The sequence below is a fragment of the Lutjanus erythropterus genome, chromosome 6 (genome assembly GCF_056507025.1).
Source record: "Lutjanus erythropterus isolate fLutEry1 chromosome 6, fLutEry1.hap2, whole genome shotgun sequence".
Classification (NCBI taxonomy): Eukaryota; Metazoa; Chordata; class Actinopteri; order Lutjaniformes; family Lutjanidae; genus Lutjanus; species Lutjanus erythropterus.
The window spans coordinates 5,238,105-5,260,987 of record NC_139322.1 but is presented as its reverse complement, the minus strand read 5'-3'; positions in this window follow the sequence as shown (position 1 = coordinate 5,260,987).

Sequence of the window (22,883 nt, the reverse complement as noted above, 5' to 3'; positions counted from 1 at the left end):
TATTAGCTTCCCTTTCACTTTTGCAGTGATTTTAAAATTTTACTGTTAACTTTCAAGGCTCTATATGACCAGGGCCCTAATTATATCAAACTTCTCTAAGCTCTTATGAGTCTGGGTGTTCTCTCAGCTGATGTTGGATGTCTGATTGTCCCCAGAGCCCCACTGATTACTATGGAATGAATTACCTGTTGATTTCCAAGTACATCTAACTATAAAACTGTGCTGAAGTGTGACTGACTGCTCCATATTTTGGTGTTGCAACTGTACATACATAATTCAAGTATTCACTGCCATCAATAAATATATTGTGGACTTTTTTATGAGTAGTATTATGAACTAACTAACTGTTAAGTTATTTATTTAAATCATTTGCGGACATGATTTTGTATTCATCATATGCAGTGGTTGCTGGGAAATACTCTTGTCCAATGTCATGTGAACTATCAGCATTTTTTTTCTCACAAAATGGCCAACTGAAAATTTGTGTTAAATAAATCATGTACTTAGTCCAAAAAGTGATATAGGGACCTAATTTACACTGAGGCAGATACTATAATTATCAGCAGAGAGTAGGATAAATATGTAAATGTTGTTTATCCACCCTTTTAAATATTAAATAGCATTTATGTAGCTCCTCAGGCAGTTTAAGTGGTGCTGGTTGGTAGTAAATAAAAAGAATATCCACCTGAATTCAGCAAAAAGAAAAAAAGAAAAAACATTAATACATAAATACCCTCATCAGTATTTCCTTTATGTGCAGATATTTTTTTTACCTGACGAACAGGGTGGATTAACACCTGCAGGGCTGGCTGCTTGAAGCTTCTCCAAGGGGCGTTGCATAAAATTCTGGACTCTGTCCAAGGGCATTCTCTACGGGCCCCGTCATGTATCCACAGCTATTCATTCTATCTTTGTGGGCCCTTCTTAATTGTAGACCCTCTTGGGGACAACTGTGCCGGCCCTAGGAACCTTTACCCTCCCACTGAGCCACAGCCAGGAGCTCCCTCCTCTGCCTCCTCCATCTTTAAAGCACTTTCTCTGTTTCTTTTTTTCTCAAAAAGCATTTGATAGATTTTTCCTCAGCATCTGTTCTCCACAGGACAGGTAACGGCCCAACACCCTGCCTGACCATGTCCAGCCATAGTGAGGTTATTTTTTTATATAAATATATATACAGCTGTGGCTGAGAAAGTAGAGCGGGTTATCCATTGATCAGAAGATTGGTGGTTCAATCCCCGGCTCCTCCAGTCCACATGTCAAAGTGTCCTTGAGCAAGACACTGGCCCCAACATGACCTTGATGGCTGTTGCATCAGTATGTGAATGTGTGTTGAGAAGTCATTAGACCAGAAAAGCGCTGTAAAAATACACATCCATTCACCATTAGCATTTTGATTTTTGTTGGGACGTGCGGTTGTTGGTTTAGATTAACTCAACCTGCCATGATCTGTCTGCACTTGCCATGTGGGGCAGATCAGCTGTTGTTGAGCAGGAGAGTGGCCTCTGTTTGTTTCAAATCTAAATGTTGTTTCATTCTCCTCTTTAAAGTGATCAGCTGCTTAGCTTTGTAGAAATTGCACTTCCAGACTGACCTGTTTTAGTATTCCAAAAACCTTATCATGACTGTTTCCTGTTTGGCAACTAAAACTACTTAAAGGGGATCTATTATGCTTTCCTTTATTTATGTTACAATACTGGATTTTCATATGAAACATGGACAAAGTCACAGATTATGAGATAAATGCATGGAAAAGTAAAAGTTTTTTTTTCTACTTTGATGGCGGGCTGATGAAGTCATTATAGATTTCATATATGATCATCTGCTCCACACACAGCACAGCGTGCACAACACACAGTATTGTGTCACACAAAGTACTTTTTCAGTTGTGAAGGAGTTTCAGATGTTGGTAGGAATCAGGATGCAAAGTTTTGTCTCCTCGCTGCTGATCATGTCAAACTGTCAATGACCTGGGTCCGGCTTACATTTCAGGCCTCTGCCAGCACCCAAAAAATAAGCCTTTAAGGTCTGCCAAGAAACTTATTCCCTCCGTTCCCAAAACATGCCTTTTGCTGAGCCCTTGTGGTCCGACCACTTAAAGTCTGCCTGCATCAGTAAGATAAGTCAAATCAATTTTAAATCCCTTTAGCAGAGCCTTTACATGAATTTCTCTGGTCTCACAACTTTCTCTCAACTATTTCTTTACCAGTGTAGGTGATATGTTACTATTTTATTCTGTTACCTACTTTGATTCATTGATTATTAATTTACATTTTTACTGTATTGCTTATATATTCATTTTACTGATGCTGTCTTATCTGTGTCTGTATTCATGTGATCTTTACTGTGATGAACGTCTGACTCCGAAAGCAAGAGAATAGCAGAGACAGTGCACTCAGCATGACAGTGAGATAAGAGAGAATATAAAAGTTCTATGAACACTATATATACATATATGTATATATATATATATATATATATATATATATATATATATATATATATATATATATATATATATATATGTATATGTGTGTGTGTGTAGAGAGAGAGAGAGAGAGAGAGAGAGAGAAGGATTATGCCAACTTTGATTAATGGCTCTCTCTACCACTCAGCCTCCACTGAAATCAGGAGGAGATGGAATGGAAGACAGATAGGGGTGGCGGTTAGATGGAGCAAGAGACCGAGGGACGAGGAGCAGAGATAAGAGGGATCAAAGGTGGAGAGACGGTGAGAACATCAAAGCTTGGATGGCGAAAGGGTCACAATTCTCATTTCTAGGTGACTTTTGACATCAGGTGTTTCAAATCTCTCCCAAGCAGAGTTCACCGATACGTTTCCAACAACTTAATTTTCCAGTGCTCTGGAAAATTGCTTGACATTGTGAAACAAACAGCGTCTATCTTTTCCTGCCTTACACAAACAACAAACAAGTGTGTTATTTAGTGCCTTATAAGACCACTTTGAGGTGGGTAGGATAAATTTACACCAGCAGTACGTCAGGTGAAACATATCTGGTTGAGCTAAATATGTATTATTCAGGTCTTATTCACTTTGCTTTTAATACAGTTGATTTTTAATCCATTGCCTTGTTTGAAAAATGTTCTAAACATGAAGATGTCAAACATTTTATCTACCAAACAGTGCATCCTGAACTCTGTATGGTTTTTGTATAAGTGTAACTCGCTCCGCTACTCTTTAATAACTTGTAGTTTTAGGACAGTCTCACTAACCACCTCATGTGTTTGATATACTAAGACATTGGTCAAACTAGCAAACCCAGAAGAACCCTTCATGTCGACCACATTGCACTCCGGTTGCACCACAACTCGATCATGTGCCCCCTGAACAGTTTTCAGAAGCAAAGGGCATTCAGGAAGTCTGTTCTTCAGCAGCCAAAAGTAATTTTCATGCTTCAGAGATGCAAGCTGCTCCCGTAAAAAGAGACTCAGTATGTAATGACAGCACATGGTTAGAAGAGCCTTGAGCTATGAGGAACACTTGCTGTACAACAGCAGCTGATCATATCTGCCAGCCGCGTCAGAGCTGAAATTTGGCTGTTACTAAAGCGTGAAATATTTTCTACAATTTGATTTCTTGTTAACAAGATATCATGTAGGGTTTGCATGAAATTCAAGAACTTTTGTTAGAGTCAATCATGTCAAGATCATCGACATGACAGAGACATTACAAGAAGATAACACAAGAAGACAACACAAAGGGGTAAGATAGACGGTTGGTGTGCACAGGGAGAAGCAGAGGTCCAGTAGCACCCATCTAAGTGCAAACAGTTCCTGTAGATGTTTTGAAACAAGAAGTAGCTCCAAATATTGAACAGAGCTTCCCTGCTACAACTGAAGTTCGCTTTACTAGGTATGTGTCATGCAAGGGTCTAACTTACAGACACTGGCTGATAGTTGGTTATGGATACAAGTGGACTGCCTGACTTTGGAGAGATTCTTCAGATGTGTACAGGGTGGTACAGGGAACATTTCATGGAGTTTGAGCTGAGTGCATATCCATCCAGAATAACTGAGCTTGATGAACTGGCTGACTACTCTTCAGCAGACTATTTTCTTGGACCTCTCATAATGGGGACATTAAAAAGACACGTAAAGATATAAGGTGTGGTCAGATTCAAAGCTGAATGGTTCCTTGTCCTCTCATTGCTCTTTAAAAATCTTATCTTTCTTCATTCACAGTCTGCTGTGAAATGTAAAGCTACAGTAAGAATCGTTCTAGGAGAAAACAGTTTCACAGCAAATGGAGACGGTGGTGTGGGTTAGAAGGGGACTTGAGACTTCAATTCAGAGATGCTGAGTTTGGTAATGAATTCATGAATTTGACCTCAGTATCAGATGTCCAGGACAAAAGTACCATCAAGGGCATCTTTTATTCAGCTGCACCTGCCCTGCCTGGTGGCTCCCCGCCTCCTCCTATTCAACCGCTACCACTTCCTACTCTCTAGATGACGCCTCATCTTTTTCATCTGGTTGCTCATTTGATTCAGACACATTATCTTTTCCTGAGCTCACCTCTTTAAGATGCTTTGGATGCCCCACTGTCTTCCAGGTGTTGCAGTTCTCTTATTATACTGCACAACAGCTAGACAGAGCCAACTATGCTTTCAAAGACACCTTGATAAGGGAAGTAGTGTGTTATATTCAGGTTCTTGTAAAAAATGTGAGAGAAGCTGTATTATATTTTTGGTGTATTGTTTTCAACTGTCAGTGTAAAACATTGTTCTCTTTGCCTATTTTATTTGTCTTGTGTTCCACCCTTGGCACCAAACACACTGTGCACTTTAAAAGGGGAAGCACTGTGCTATTTTCAGTTTCTCTTAAAAATGTGAGAGAATTTGTTGAGAATTTCCATGTTTGTTTTCTACTGGCACCTTCTTGAAAGCAAAACACAGTTCTCACTCCCTGTTTGTCTTTTGTTACGTTTATAACCTGGACACAAATCAGGCTGTAGATTTTGCAGAAACTTAAACATTTTACACTTGAAAGTTCTACCTTGATTTACCTCAACTAAATCATGGAACGTATTTCCATGTGATTAAATGGCTTTCTTCCAGCATTACACAATTTTGCCAGGCAAGCTTTATTTACTGGGGTTTAATCAACATCATATTCTAATTTAATTTTACTTCTGTAAAATTAGTTGGACCAACCCTATTAAATTGAGTCAAACCCAACATTAGTAAATAAATTGAATCAACCAGTATAATAAATTATATTGACCCAACCCAAATAAATGTAGTTGCATCCAGCCCAAGTAAATAAGTTTAATCAGTCCTTATAAATGATGTTGACCGAACCCAAGTAAAGGTGACTCAGTCCTAATAAATTAACTTGACCCAAGCCAAGAACATTAAGTTGGACGAACAGAATTGCTTAAAGATAATTAATCATATGGAAGTTTTTTTTTAAGTTTATTTAATAACGAGTTTTGTTACACCTAACTTGTTGTGGGAATGAGTTATTTATTTTGTGGTTCTAGGGAGGAATTCAATGTTTTCTGATTCAATTCAAACCTATTTTTGGAGAAAATCTAAACTAGTGAGGCAATTCTGCATCAGCTTCCATTGAGATTGAAACGCAGCCAGGTCACTTTGACACTGAATCAAGGAGTCTATGGACATCCAAGTTAATGTGTCCCTTTTAAGACACATTAAAAGACGAGTCAGAGTGTAAACGAGTAAACCAGAACTGCATCGACTGAGTGATTTTCAGTCTGATGGACAGATGAATTGGTAAGCAAACAAAGAGGTTAATGGATGAGGAAAACACTTACTTGAATGTGTGGACGGGCACAAACAACAAACACCTCATGATTTCCTCAGAGACACGTGGAGACAGCAGAAAAATACCATATGCCACCTTGCACACTCAAAACATTATCACCACATGTGGAGATACCTGCTGATGTGCGATACTGGTTTCTGTGACAACAGTAACTGTTTACGAGGTCAGCTGCTGTCTCATGCAGCCGCCTCGACGCTCAGAGGGGAAAAGAGGCTCCGGAAATTGGAGGGCAGCTTCTGCAGGGGGCGGGGGCAAGATGTAAAACATTTCAAGGCCTTTTAAGTGCACCCAAGATTGGATTTAAGATCAATTTAACAACCGAGATAAAGAAACAAAGAGCCAGCAGAAAGTGCCGCTGATTGAATACAGCCAATAAGCTCTCTGGCAGTGAAGGAAAAGATTAACCATTAAGTAAAGTGAACTGTATTTATTATCGCAGATGGTTTGGCATATTCTATTAAGCCTGCTCTTTATTAATACAAAAGAGAAACAAACCACTTCATTAGCTCCTTTTTACTGTCAATGACAATTTATTTTCACAGACCTTTAACATCTCATATATAAACCCTTTTTTTTTAAGCAAATCAACTGGCTTTAATCAGGCACTTCTAAGCTCAACAGCAGTGACGTTCCAGGATGAAAAACTCCTCCATCACACAGATAATCAAATAAATAAGTAAGCAGTGATATGTCAGATCTTTTACAGTTATATGATTGTTTTCATATTGTTAGACAACAATAACTCAAAGTTTTAACTCAGCATTAAATCATTGTCATTATGTCACATTGCTTCACTCTTAGAAATAAAGGTGATGACTAGAACCATAGGGGTTCTTAAGCTTGTCACTATAGGAGAACCTTTTTTTGGGCCCTGGTAAAATATTTTCTAAAGGTGCCTTTTCAAAAAGTTCTACCTAAAACCCAAGATAAAGGGTTCAAGGTTTCAGAATCCCTTATTAGAAGTTATACAGACAATGGTTCCACCCAGAACCCTCCCTGTGGGTTCTGTCCAGAGCTTTTCCACTTTCTAGGAGTGTTAACAAGAAACCACCTAGAGGGTTCTACCAAGAACTGTTTCATATTCCAGTGGTTTTACAGAGAAACCTTTTAAATTTCAAGGGTTTTTTTCTAGAATCCAACTGTGGGGGGTCCACCAAGAACCTTTTGGTATTCCAAGGGTTTTACATAGAACCCATCCAGGAGGTTCTACCCAGAACCCATTTATATTCCAAGGGTTTTATCTCAAACCTATCAAGAGCCTTCTACCGAGAACCGATTTATATTACAGTACAAAGGACTCTTGACAAAGTTCTCCGAGGATTTCAACTGTCTTAGATAAAAAGAAAGAACCATTGATAAATCCTGTGTTCCAAAAAGAGTTCTTCACAAGCAAATAGTTCTGGGTAGACCCGCAGCCCTTCATGAAGAACCCTTTTGGAACCCTTATTTCTAAGAGTGTGCAGCTGCAGTGTACATTATGTGTATGTATATATTTTTTGCCCAGTAGAGGACATTAAACAAGAACACACTGATCTACTATTGCCTTCTTTATGCTAACGATTGCCTGCTACATAATAGGCTTCATCTGCAGTTGTGTTTCTGTCTCGTTGATGAATGTTAGCCCAACGGTAACTCTGGTAGCCTTCAGCAACTACTGAGGCAAACAGTTTTAGCTGCCAAATGCTCCAAATGTTCACCAAACCAGTTGCTAACTTTGTCTGTGTGTTATTTGGTACTGGGCAGGTATCGTTGTGGGTTTATCAGAACTTTTCCACTGAAAACAGGTACCGGATACAGCAAATAAATGATGCTGAGAGAGCTGTGAGAGTGAGCCATGGGACCAAAGCTGTTAGGCCTACAAAAATATTGATTAGGATTGATTTTAAATGCCTTAATGACTAAGACAACTAAGTATCCCACAAAGGGAAAAAGGCTAAAAAACACACTTCTGACATAAAAACTTGTTAAAGCTATATACTGCTGCCAGTGTCCTTGAGACCTACACACCAAGATTTAACCAATAAGTTAATTTTAATGCACAATCAGAAGATCCCTTGTCCAAACCTATTACAGCTCATAAGCTGTGTTGCAACTTTAACTTTCATTTAACTTCCTCTGGTGCTGACAGGAGTCAGTGGTACAAGTGAATCTTCTGAACAAACTGTGTAAACTTCTTCATCTGTTAGCAACTGCGTTAAGCTAACAAGCTTGCTTATTCACTTGTTAGCAAGCTTGTTAGCTCAAAGTTTTATTTTCCCCCTTGAGTAACTTTTTTATTGAATGGTTGTGCAATGATGGAGTAAAGTAAGAACAGTAAAGTACAGTCTCTCGTCCATTAAACACATGTGAAACTGGGCAAATTACTTCCCATATCTGCCTGTCACAGACTCTCTTTCAAACACACGCAGATGTAGAAGGTAATATTGAATGATCAAAGAAAAGTTGTTTCTCTTCTCACCAAATAAATGGACAGGGAATAAAAAGAGGAGGAGTAGGAAGGAGGCAGGAGAGAGCATAAAGAGAGGATACACTTAACAGAGAATGATGTGATTCATAGCTTCAGAAAAAAACGCTAAACTAATGAGGCTTGGAGCTGCCCATACAAAGACACAACAGGCAACAAAGACTGAGGCAGAGCCAAGATTAAAGACTTAGCATATGCATGTGTCTTTGCATAACCTCATGATGCAAACACTCATGAGTGTGCAGCATGTAGCCCAGACACACACGTAAGCATATGCAAACTTTGACAGTGCAGGATGGGACCAAAGGGATATAGTGACAGAACTGCTTTTAAAAGATACAAAATCAAGAATAAACTGTAAGTGTAACGGAAGTGCACAAAAAGTGTCAACAGTCAACTCTTTGAGGGCGTCTTTTGGGGAAAATGTTATCCAGGCCATAATGCTGTTTTGTTTTTTGGTTGGGGGTTTTCTGGGAATTTTCGTCCTCATTTTCGTCCTGTTTGTCCTCAGGGTTTCAAAATACCACAAATATCTGTGTATGAATGGATAAAAGAAAGAGTCAGTGTTCCAGGCATATGAAAACCATATTAATAATATGCATCACTTCTGTCACAACACTGTTCACAATATAAAACCAAAACCTTTTCATGGATTTAGTAACGTTTCTCCCCCCTTACCATTTACATTTACATTTTGATGATTTGCATATTTTTTGATGTCTTGGCTCTGCAGTTTCTTTGTCTCGTGTAAACAGGAAGCACAATGTTGCCATGGAGTCAGTGCTTTGAAATATGTTGAAAATGGACAACATCGGATCTCCCCAAAAGTGAAGCCAGAGCATCTTGATCACGCCCTTGTGGGTCCTGCCTCCCCAATGTTGGGAGATGATCCAAACTACAAAATAAATTTTTCTCAAAGACGGTTTTTACCATTTTAGGCAGTTCTTATTACAATTGTTTGGCTTCAGTTAGTTATTTGAGGCTATAAAAAGGGGGTTTCATGCCACGATTGACAGCTGAGCTCGGCCCGCGACCGAGTCTGTCGGCTGTGTGGGCAGATACTGCGCAGACTCTGGCTCCAGCACAAGAAGGCAGTGCTCATATCCAGGATATTTTCCTGATGACCTGGCAAACTGATTGGCCAGGAGCAGTCCGTGTTAAAAAATGCTAAACACAATGACTAAATTAAAGAGAAAACAACACAAGGCATCTCACCTGCTTTTAACTTGATGGTATGTTCCTGTCTTTTATCACGTGTGATTGAATATTGTGTTGATATGTACATGCAGGTGACCAGTCAGTGCATCTGACTGCAGGCAATCTGCCTGAGTTACAAGTCTGGGGAGGAGAGTGCAGGAGGAAACAACTTGCTTCAACCATAGATCGTATATTAAATAGGGATCCAGCCTATTTATTATGCGACCTATGGCTGTCATTCACTACTTGGACTGCTGTGATCATTTTTAATGCTGCATCTGGAGTCATTAGAGCTACTTTTGTAAAGTGAGTTCTTGACACATACTGGAAAATTACACCGCAAAAAGTAAGTCGAGTGGTTTCCACAGCATAATGTGTGCAAAAATCATTGGTTGGGTGCCCAGTGATTATACTGTAACAACCTGTAGTTGCAGGCAAATGGACTCATAGCATGACTCAGAGACGGGGTTTGTGACCAAAATCACTTACTCGTTCTTAACTCACTCTCCATGGATTTCTGGTAGAGGATATAGTGAAGTTACTATGTAGTGACAAAAAAAGACTTTCTGACACTGACACGTGTCTGTGCCATCAATCAATTTTCTTGCAGCACAATGCATGATGGTATATAGTTTGACGCCCCCTGCTTAGGCTGCTGAGGGTGCTTACTCTGCTTGGTTGTCACGTCCTGGGTGTGTTTTCTTCCGAGGTGCCTGAACAGCTGATTGCATCAAACAGACTGGGAGCACCTGGGTCCAGAGGGTTCTGATGGATATAAAAGGAGCAGTTCTGGCACGATGTGTCCTCTCTTTTCACCGGTGCCTGCACTTTTTGTTTGCAAATCCTTTTGGTCGTTTTAACCACGGCACTCCACTTTACATCATCCACATGCACACGACTGATGCCACTGATCTACACACCTCATACCTGCAGTTTACCTTTAATTTACTTCGTTTGAATTCAGTAAATATTTTGTCTGACTGTGTCTCTCACTGTATGACACTAGTGCTTGGTTAGTGACCATGGGTTGTAGCCTACACTATTTCACATGGTGCGCTGTGGGATACGAAATCAAATCAAATGTGTAGGCTGGGATCCAAAAAAAAAGAAAAAGACAGGAAACACAAGACACAAGGAAAGGCTGGAACTCTTGATACTAGTACTGAATAGAAAGATGAACTAGCACAGAAAAAAGGGCAATGCACACTACATGCGCTAGAGAGGAGCAGGATAACGAGGAACACGTGGAACCAATCAGGGCAGGGCAGGGCAGACAATCCAACAGGTGGGAAAACACACAACGAGAAGAGAGGTATTAAAACAAAACAAAATACGCTGATAGAATAAATGAATTAAGAGTGGCATCTATTAAATATCTGTACAAATTACACATCCAATTATCATAGAGGGTAGAAGTGACACAAGAATTATTTTTACTGATGGCGCTCTTGCTTGTTGAATTTCATTTTGGGTTTTATTTTTCCTGTCTTTTTCAGAAGCACCACAGGTAGATACTCACTTTACTTCTTTACCAAACATGGAAGGAGAAGATAACCGGTGTTGCCAGGTCATGTCACAGAATGGCAATTTTCAGGAAATTTTCAGGTTCTTGTCTCCTCTTTTATCTAAGCTTTTGGCGCTAAAAAAAAAAAAAAAGACTCAAATCAAAACTGAAAAACAACTTCTTTTGACTTATTCACAGTCATGTTTTTAGTTATATTATACATAGTTAACACATGTTCTTCATCATCAGTATCAGTAAGCAAGGAATAATAATAAATGTTGGCTCACTATTTGGCAAGCAACAGGTCACTGTAGCCCTTTTTTCTTATGTGTTGTAACAGCTTATTAATGATTAAAGTGTTTACAACCTAGGTAATAACCTGATTATAGATCATTTCTAATATCTATAAGAAATTATCCTATGGCATATTACGGATAAAGTGAACTTTACAATTAATAATTAAATCAGTAACTTTATGAATATACACTGTATCATCTATAAATGTCCTCTCATGTCAGTGTGACGGTACATTTCCCTTGATGCAGGAAACTTCATCTAACTATACTGATTAAAAACTAAACTAGGTTGTGACTGACCAAAGGCATCTTTGATACTTTTGAAATTAAGATGCCTAATGGTGAGATTTGCATTTCAGTCATGCTTGGTGTCTCCTTGAAGTAAATAAATTAGAACATAATTAATGAGATGTCAATATGTGTTTAAAAATACACACTTGCAGCTGGGTTGGAATAAATAAATGTTTTGTGTCTTACAGAACACACGTTTCATGTCTTTACATCCGTTTTCCAAACTTTGTCGTCTCTGGCTGAACAGCCTGACACTGACTGTGTGTGTGTGTGTGTGTGTGTGTGTGTGTGTGTGTGTGTGTGTGTGTGTGTGTGTGTGATGTAGAAGAGCAATGACCTTCACCACACACACCCACACAAATAAACACACATTAAACCGCTGTGGACATTCTCCAACAGAAACACGTACAAATCAATATGGAAAAAAATCCATAAGTCACATTACACACACACACACACACACACACACACACACACACACACCAGAGACGTTACTGAGGATGCAGATGGACAGACGAGATTTGATCTGCATTGTGAAAGTGATTTTCTGAAGAGACGGATCGGACTTTGAATAGGGATTTTTCTCCGGGAAAATAATAATTAAAAGGAGCTTAAACCTTTGATTAAATATTGACAGAGATGTAGGCACACAGGGAGACATAGAGAACCATTAAATCTGAGAAATCTGATTAATGAGATGAAGTACAACCAGTATTAGAGGGCAGCAAGGGTTCGCGTGTCTGTGTTTGCATATCCACACACAGGTCTGTGCTCCTGCAGGAAAAACACCCTCAATGCAAGGAATAACAAGGTTTTTCCTTTTGATGTCGTTTTCTTCTCACTCAGACCTGTTTCTGTTGTTGGTTTTGGGTATCCACAGGTTTTGAGAAATGCCCTGATGTGCTTATGTTCCTTATCCTTCCCCTTGGAATCAGAACTGAAGAAGCTTATTGGATGAGAGGCGAAACGTCTTCAAGAACTCTATCAAAAAATTAAATCTATAAATCTATAATCTATAAAAAAAGTAACTGCTGAAGGTGTACTTTGCTTTATTTTGAATGCTGCTGTGACTGTGGTCGCAGATGACATTAGATTTCAGTCCTTGCTGGTAAAAGCAGAAAGATAATTTGGTGAAATCCACTGAGAGCAGACTATAACCAGCGTACTGAAAGGCCAACCGAGGACAAATGAATCACCTTCTGCATGCAGACGGTCCTTAAGGACAATTTGTCCTCTGTTTCAGAGTAACTGGCTGCAGAATGATGGAAGAGAAGCTGACAGAAGCAGAGAAGGGTGTGAAAGCGTGAAAGTCACTCATTACTCTTTTCCGTTTTCTCTCCATATTTCGTCACCATCTCGCCTGGTTAGAAAGGGATAATGAGATTTCTCTTCAGTACCTTCCATCATTTGTTAGGTCCGGGCGTTTGGATGCATATTAGCATATCTGCAAACTGACTTAAAAACATGCATCCACCTGATAATTTTGTGAATCCAAAGTAGTCTCTGTTGCTTCTGTCCAACAGGGACATGTTTTTATTTAAATCTTAGTCAAGGAAAAATGTAGAGAACTGGAACATCAGAATCAGAAAAAGCCCAGGCTGACATTATTCAATTTGCAGTTTCATGAACTTAACACCATGACAAATTATTTCTTTACAAATTTAAATTAAATTTCAATTAAAAATTGCTTGATTCCACCGGGCACTACTGCATCACATAATGGTTAGCTCACAACTGCCAGAGCTGATCGTGGCTGTTGCACACAATGCTTGTGATTCTACCAGCAATGTCCCAGAAGCAGCTCTCCGCTCTCCTCTGCTTCAAATAGGCGCTCAGTCTGTTTATGATGTCGCTTCAGTCTACACCGAGCAGATTTGGTGGGCAGGAAGCTGGACACAGAAAAAACATGGAGAATCTGGTCAATTTTCAAAATAAAAGACCCACAATCAGTCACATGGTCAGTCAAAGAACAGAAGAAGAGAGCAAGCACAGAAACCAAAAAAAGAGGACCAAATCAAGAAAATCTGAGCAAGTTGACAAAATCAGGCAGGTAAAATGCTTCATTGCTAAAACACTGCTGGTGGGACACGCAGTTGTGTGGTAGACGGATCGAAACCATGGCGCAGATGTGCCGTGCCGAGTGGAATCAACAGGTTAGGATTCATCTCAATTTAATTTGCGAGTTGGATTAGAAGCCCTTGGAGGAAGAAGAACTTAATAGTAATTTCAATTGTGCAAAATGAGAATGTTATCAAAATGAATGTAAGCGTTTATCTATGTGACATTTCACTGTCCTTCAGTCGACTTCCCACTGGCGACCTCTGGGTCTTATTTTTCTTTCAGAGGGGTGGGAGGTTAGGGACATGGTGAAAAATGTAAAGGTTGATGGAAGAGAAACAATGGAACAGGACAGAAATTGTAGGATGTAATTACAGTCTGTTTTCTTTTGGAAATGATTTTGACAGCAGGAGTTTTCTTAACAAACAGTCAGAAGAAGAGAAACCAGGCAGAACCTGGCAGCAGTTTGATGATTTTCAGTTGAATAAATACTTGTTTTGCTTGCTGTCCTGGCTGCATTGGCCTCCTCTGTTTTTATCTCCTCCTGCTCAGTGCTCTCTGTCTCTGTCTGTGCTAACAGATGGGGAACAACAAGCACAGTGTTTAAAGAGCATGAGCTCTTCAGAGATTTAATTGCCAAATATTAACAATATTCAGAGAGGAGTAAAAGGGAAAGACTAAAGTTAACAGTTGGCTCTCAGTTTGACTCTTCGTATCAGCTGACTTTGAACATCAGATTGATCTTTAAGGGATGCAAAGTTAAGAGAAGGTGTGAGGTTTAAAGTACTTGAAAATTAGCTCATTATTTCCTGAACATGTCATACAGACACATAGGGATATTTGTCTGCAAAGAATGAAAATGTTGGGATTTTATTTCTTACTCAAAATGTCTAACTGACAAATGCTTTTGTCACCAGGGACGGACTGGGACATAAGAAGAGCTGGGGAATTGACCCAGAGAAAGTGCAATAGTGGTCATCCATCAGCCACTCTGGACTTCGACAGAATGTGAAAGAAAAGAATATGACAATGTCATAAGTAATAAGAAAAAAGAATAAATATATAACATGTATTTTGAACCCATCTTTCACCACCAAGACAGTTTACAGCGGTCAGTTTTTCTTCACAACCACTTCAGTAGAGCATCTTATTCAGGATTTTTTGGACTGGGTTAGATAGTCTTTAAAACTAACAAACAATTACAATACTGAGACAATTCACCATTGGAGACTTGTATTCCCACAAAGCTGTCCTGTAATGTTCGTCTATTCAATCCAATCCAGCAATCAATTTAGTCCAAAACACTATTCCCATCAATAAATGCCCATAAAATGCACAAACAAGCCAGCATTTGTTGTAGTCCTCAACTTGTCAATCAAATCTTGAGACCAAAATATCGCTTCTATCCTTCTATCCATTTACATGCAGATAGAGGTGATATTTTGGTCTCAAGATTTGATTGACACCTCATTCCTCTGTTCCTCAGGTGGTCCCATTTCCCATTTAGTCTTTATTCTCACTTCGATGTGTTTGTGATATGTTAAGTCATGAAGTGGAAGCACCGTGGATTCTGCAAAGGGTAGAGAAGGTTAGGACTGTTTTTGTAATTGTTGTAACATCTGGCTGATAGGTTGGCTGAGATTAATGCCCCAGGGAAGATTCATGTTGCTATCCAAGCATGCTAAAGCAGTTTGAAGCATTCTATTACAAATTGATTTTGTCCCAGACTTGTTGCTGCACCAGTATGTTCCTTGAAAAACACTAAAGTATTGGTTTACCTGACATGTTATCAGTGTTAATGCTGATAAATAACTTTTCTAACTAATCTAGGTCACTTTATGTGTAAAGCAACTAACGGTTAACTGTAGTAATAAAAAGTTACTGCCAAAACGTTTATTTATTTCTGCCATGTTTCTGCATGTATGACTTCAACAGACAACAACTCTGCAAGTCACATTCCAAAATCTTTGCTAACTTCCTGAATTGTTTTTGTTTCAACTTGAGAGGGCGTGCACATGACAAGGACAAGGAAAGGGGACAGCAACGGTCTTTGGCTTGAATCAAACTTGGGACACCAGTAAACTGAGAAAAATCTTCAGCTTGACTAAAGTCCTTGAAAATATATTATTGGAATCTATATAAATCCTACAAGAACTGATTCCGTCAGATGTCGGCTCTGCATGACATGCAGCACTGTAAGACATCAGTGTCAGATCTAATAAGTGCTATCTTTGTAGATATGGAGATCTTCACACTGCACCATAGAGGCGAATGCACTGTGGCGATCAGTCCTGCTGAAGCCTGTATTTATAACATGAGACCTATGGTGACACTTATTACATTCATACTGCATGTGTTGACAGATAATATTGAATGTGACGGCTTTCACACTTCACCAGATGAAATAAACTCTGAGGGACAACAGCTTGGAGTTCAGAGGAGCCTCCTCGACAAAGTGAATAAAAAGTGTGAAGAGTGTGAAAATGCCTTAAGTGATGCACTTACAGAAGAAAAAAAACCCTCTAAGATAGAAAACAAGAGCAAGAATGGTTAGAAATATTAGAATTATTCACTCCTTTTTTTTATTTAATTCACTTTTAGTGAATTTTTTGTTTACTACTTTCACTTTCTACTCCTGGGGTTCATGAGTTCTTGTACGTACTCACTTAAAGACAAGAACCTTGTTTTTAAAAGGTGGTTTTGTCCAAGCTATTCATGAATACAGATTGTTGAGTCTCAGTGTCAGGATGTCAAATACTAACATTTTGGGTTGGTGAAGCAAAATACAGCAAAATAATGAGAAAATAAGGAAATACAGGCAAAGGGAAAGGTGTCTGCAGATACAGCCACACACTACTAGTGGGTCATAAATGATGATTGAAAGGGATATGTTTCTGAGACTATACATACTTTTTAGGAAAATGTTGCATATTATGGTTTTAAAATGATCCCAAAACTCTACAGCATCCACCAAAAGATGGGGCACAGCAGAGTATATCACGATCGCAGGACTGAACAAGAAGCCTACAGATGACTGTTTGTGAATTATTTACTTCAGTCTCAAAACAATTTTGGAACCCCGCTATCATCTGAAAATGATTTAGCCTCTGAAGGCCTCTGCAAATGTTTTGGGGCTTCCTGTGTAGTCAGTGCATATCCTGATAATGGATATCCAGACCATGGCTTTGTCTGCGTTGTGCCAGTCGTTGTTTACAGTCCGATCAGCAGTTTAAGGTGCAAGACTCGAGTTGGAGATCAGAGGTGACTTCTATGACTGGAGTGTGTCACAAATATTTTTTTAGAAGCTTATGAGAAGCTCATTGTCAGACAATAGCTAGTTGATTCCTAGACTGCATTTTGGCCAACTGCTTTATGCCTCTTTATTCTCCACACAGAATGTTTACCCAGATACAACTAAAGCCTGCTCAAACATGATTGGTCAATACTACTTAGACTACAAATGGAACCCAGAGTGGTTCTAATACCAGAATCTTTTCTCTTGACTAGATATTCTGCATCCCTAGACATCTATTCATAGAGATTAATCTTTGATACTTGTGTCCCTCAATGAGGGGGTTGGGTAAGAACCTGATGATGTAGGGATTTGGTACAAAAGACCCTTTTGTCCACCTTTGGTTGCCTTCATATGTCAATGCTGTGATATAAACACCGCCATCTCATTGGCTGCCTATTGAAATGTCACTGACAAACAAGGTCAAAGTCGACGCCGTTTGAAGTTTACGCACAGCATTGAGGTCTGAGCGAGAAGCAATGACCAAGGTCCTGCTTGTGCGAGATCCCACGTCTTTATTCCTTCCAAACGGCGCAGAGTGCATATGGCCTGCTTCTCCTTTCTCTCCCTCAAGCAGATTTTTATTTTCTCCCATCGGTTATGTTCAAAGCACAAATAAACACTGCCTCACACACAGCTAACTGCACCAATGTCTGATCTGGTCTGAATTCAGTCTCGGTGTATCTAGCTTTAGGTAAACTCCAGCTGCTGTTTTGTTTAGTCTGCGGCCAAAGAGGTGAATTAATTCTCCAACCTGACATGAGTAAAAGCATCAAACGTGTCTTTTAGATGAATGTGGTGCATACACTTCGAAAATAAGAAAAAAGACATTCAACATGCAGCCAATAAATTAGATCTACACGATGCAGGGGTTTCAACCCATATGTTATTGTGAAAAAACACATTGTGGTTCATTCTGTTCTTACAGCCTCGATTCTGACAGGAAGCAAAGACTTCTCTCCAACATGAACTAAAAGATTGACTTATAGTTAGGAAATATAGCCTGTATACTTATTCACAGATTCTACAAAGCAGTTCTGCCTGTTATGTGCAGAGCTTTACTCATTTTCTCCCCACCATAATAAGTATCTCCAACTTTACTTGTAGATTAATTCTGGCTGTCTATATCGTGCCCTTTTTTTCACCTTTTCTCCTTTTACTGCACTTGTACAGAGTGCTCCTCTGTCTCTGTGTCTCTCTCTCTAAATGATAAGTGGCTTTCTTTGAATCTCACTCTATTGTGCAGCCTGTTAAAGCTGCTACAGGGGAACTGTGCTACACCACCTGCACAAGCAGCAGTTGCCATGACATCCAAATGACCCTCCACTAAGCCCCTCCTGCGAACAGCAACTGTCCAATCATGACCTAGCAACTGTAACTAGGGTGCCACAGGCCTGTCAAGCTTTGCATTTCTCTCCGTATTGAAGTGGTGTGCGGGAGGCTAAAATACAAGAGCACACGTGGGGATACCTGTTCTAACATAAGCTGCTAAAGTTAGCATGTCTGGCTAACTAACGCTTGCTTACTAGCTGCAGTAATGTTAACCCCAGCCAATGCTATGTTACCACAGCATTTGCCAAACTCATAGTTTATTCCTAGGAGTTACACTGTAATGTGTTATGTGCAGGGATTAAGGAGGAGGGTGCGGACTGGTGCAAAATCAAACTGGGCATCTTCCACCTCCTCAGCTCTCTTGGATCTAAGCCGGGTTAGCTTTGCTCTTCTCCCGGCTCTCTTCCTAGGACGATGGTGGTCGGGCTGGTCTGGCTGGGTGACCATCTGCTGCACTTAATCTAATCTCTGTGCTTCCTTTTCCCAGGTTAGGGTGTATTTCTGTCACCTATTCTATACATATACTGGTATTTGCTGGGGTGTAAGCTACCTTTAGCCTTAGTCTTTTAGTACTAACGTAAGGGGTACAGGAGCATCTTTAACATTCTCTCAAAATGTTTACGTGCTCAGATAAGCAGGCTACATAGTTTAATAGTTTCTTTTCTGTCTTTCTTGATCTGCTCTGTGCTAATTGACACCGCATTCAACAGTGCTCTACAGTGCGATGATAAATATGAGGAGCACTTTCCTAAGGTTTGGTTCGGTTTAGGCACAAGATGTCTGGTAAGGGAAAGATTGTGATCGATATTTAAAAATGCTAAAAGAACAGTGGTCTCAAAGCTGAACACTTTGTACCATACCCCAACAGCTGGGGGCGGCTGAAATAGTCCCTCATCAAGGGAGAACGGTCATTGAAAAGCTAACTGTGTTCAGTGTCAACAACATTTAGCAAGATTTGCATAAAAATGTGAATAAAAAGCTCTTGGCTATGGATTCTGGCCGACTTGTTAATTTTTCTGACTGGGATCAGGGCCGTCGACACTACATGTGTGAAAATAATAACAGCTTTGATCAAGATCAGAGTGATATCTATTTAAAAATCCATCAGATTTCAGGTCGGGCCACAGCTCAGCTGAAGCTCACCTCACGACAGCTCTCTGTCAGCGCTCCCTGTGGAGTTTACGTCTTTGTTGATCTCGTTTCTCACCCAAACAGCGATCTGAGTGAAAACCTAATTGGGAGGCGATATCCTCTCAATCCAAACTCATATCCTTTTGTCAGCATGATTTAGCATCAGGCTGACTTTAATCAGTTTAGTTCCTGAAGATTTCTGAACTCATAAAATCCAATCTGCAGGAATTTTCTTGTTGACACCCCCGGTCCACCATGATTTGATGGGTCAGCCATGGCATCCCCGCAGTCCTCCTGTGTTTACCCTCCTGTTCCTCTGGGATTGACTGGCTTCACTAGAAAAGGCAGTATTTCTCTGGAGCAGAAGACAGTGGATAGCCTCTGTAAGCATGCTTTACAACCAGGATATTTTTAAGCGTTTATTTGCCAGGGGAAAAATGAAATGTGTTAACTTTCATTGCCCAGCTTAACACTCGCAGAACCTCACATCTGAAAGCTGCAGCTCCTCTGGGGGAGTTGGGGGGTTAAGGTTACTGTGATAGAGCTGTGACAGTCATCGGTTCAATCTCAGTGTCGACACACATGGGCTCAGGGATTTTGAGGCGTGTTCCCACCTAGTCTGCAAGGGATTAAAGCTGTCCCACTGTCAAGTACATGAGGGCTCTTGCAGACTTTTTGAGCCCTTTGCGCTCACTTTCCATAAGTCATTCGGCATTTCTCCAGACTTTGCCTGAGGGAATAACCCAGAGTCAAAAGTATTTTGACATTAAAGGGAAACTCTAATGTGGATGTGCAGTCAACGTTGATGGTAAATGAAGTCAGTTTAAGCACTAAATTCCTCATTCCTCATTGAATGCAAGGACAGCCTACAGGTTATTTCAGCTTGTATTTCTCGTCTCTTCCTCTGGGTAGAAAAGTGTTAAAAAAGTATTTTTGCGTTGGACCCCTCCATCCACCCCGTCCTCCTCTATACACCAACTTTCTTGCTCTTTTTACTTCACCCTATAACTACTACATCCATAAATAAACAAAAATATGGGTAGTAATTAGCTGCTTGCACAGGCGATCATACAACTGGCGAGGACAGGCTGCATAAATGAGAGCTTACAACCACTCTTCATCATCTGTATGATGTGTCAGAATCACTGGGGCTGCTTTTCTCCTTTTTGCCAGTGACAGAAAGACTGATGGCTTATTTCAGCGCAATGTTGGTGTGACTTCAGTTGTCATTATTAAAGTGGACAGTCCCAGTGAGTGGTCACTTCCACTGAGTGCTGACTGATGTTGTTACATTTGGAAAGAGCAAAGATTGCATTTGTGTCTTGCAAAAGGCGATGCATTTACACCCTTTCAGTGTCTTGCTGTCATGCAATCAGATTTAAATCTCCATGTGTCTTGCATGCATTTTCACTTAGCTTTTCATGAGACAACCATTTGATCTGCCGCGACGCATGAAGTGATTTGCGTAAATGGGGTGTTTTTTCTCTTCTTCAGCACTTACACGTTGCATCTGTACATGTGGTGATTGGTTTTCATCTTCTGAAGACTTGCAGAAAAAAATATCCAAGTGTATGTTAGTATTCTAATTGGAAATTCATAGTGGAGGAGCTGCTGCAGTTGGTCAATCAGGACCCAATACTGAATAGTTCTGTCTGTGAGAGCCTTAGTCTAATTCGATTAAATTCGATTTAACCGCAGAGGAATTACATATGCTGGCCTGAACACGATTCTGCTCCTATGTCAGCCTTTAAATCATTAAACACAGTTTAGTTACAAAAATAGACTTTATTAGAGGGCAATTAGAGGCATGTTAGAGTTGTAAACTAGAGCTATATCACATATCTGCTACTTAGACTAATGGACCGTACAGTTGGCATTGTAGCCAACATCGGTGCCTACGTCTTTGATCAAAACACATTATCTGCCTACAGTATTACAATAAGTCTGTACAGTCACCCATAGAGAAGCTATTCCTCTACCACATTATTTGGTAAACTGTTTCTCCGCCTTACAGCAAGAAGGTCCTGAGTCTGAATCCCCCAGCTGGCTGGGGCGCTGGGGAGTTTGTGGTTGAGGCAGGGCCTTTCTGTGTAGAGTTTGCATGCTCTCCTCTGTGCAGGTTCTCTCTGGGCGCTCCGGCTTCCTCCCACAGTCCAATGACATGCAGCATAATAGGTTAATTGGAGACTCTAAATTGCCCGTAGGTGTGAATGTGAGCATGAGTGGTTTGTCTATGTGTGTCAGCCCTGCGATGAACTGGCGACTTGTCCAGAGTGTACCCTGCCTCTCACCCAATGTCAGCCGGGATAGGTTCCAGCCCCCCACGACCCTTCAAGGATAAGCGGTTATGGACAATGAATGAATAACAGTAAAAGTTCTGTTGTAATGTGTCCCAGTTTATCCTCTAAGACAGTGTTTCTCAAATTTTTTACATTGCATACCACCTCAGAAAATATTGAGTTCCACCTAACTGTTTTGCACCATTAAGTACGTGCAGGCTTAGTGAATGCTTCACTTACATTTTTCAAAGCAGCCACAAGCACTGGTACTCGGTTCATTGTCGTCCATTTCATTTTCAACATGGCTGCTTGAAATATTGTCCTCCTAATGTGCACTTCTCTTCGTAATAGTTCCCGTTTGGACGCACAACTGCAGTGTTTGTTAAGCATTTTCATTCTCCTTATGTCACCCCCCTTTCTGTCTTACCAACACAGTTTTGCATGTGTTTCCAGATGCAGTATGTGCACGCTACATACATTATTATTATTATTATTATCATTATCTCTACATTGCCTCAGATAATTTGCAACTTTTATTTACATACACACGCATCCATGTACACAGATACATGTACCGGACATGCTCTACGTTTATATATATATATATATGTATACATATATATATGTATATATATATATATATATATATTTGTCTCTTTTTCAGCAGCTCCATCTCTTCTTCCTCTTTCTCTCCCTCTCTCTCTCTCACACACACACACACACATACACACTTCTCGCTTTCTCACCCAGACGTGATGTTGAACACCTCAGGCAGTGTGAAACGGGGCCTTAATCCATCACTAAGGGATTAGTTATAGACTGATATATCACACAGGAGAGCAGGAGGTGGGATGGGGTGGAAACGAGATAGGGAGAGGAGGACTGAACGAAGACGAGGAGGAGGCACAGAGGAGGAGAGGAGTAAGGGAGAATCAAAAAAACAGCAGAGGGAAGAGAGAAGAATATTTGGATCATGCACATGAGGAGGAGAAATAGATGTATGCATCATGGATTGAACAGTGGAGGAAGGATGGATAAAAGGGGCATATGGATAAGAAGTAAAAAGATAAGAAGAGACTATTGATTTATTAAGTGGGAGGAAAAACTGAAAAAAGAAGAAGGTGGGGAAAGATGGACAAAACAGGTAGAGGAAGAAAAGTAAAATAGCAAAAATACAGTATACAAAAATCTGAGTTTGAATAAGAGGAAGAAGTGGAAAAGAATAGGATGTTATT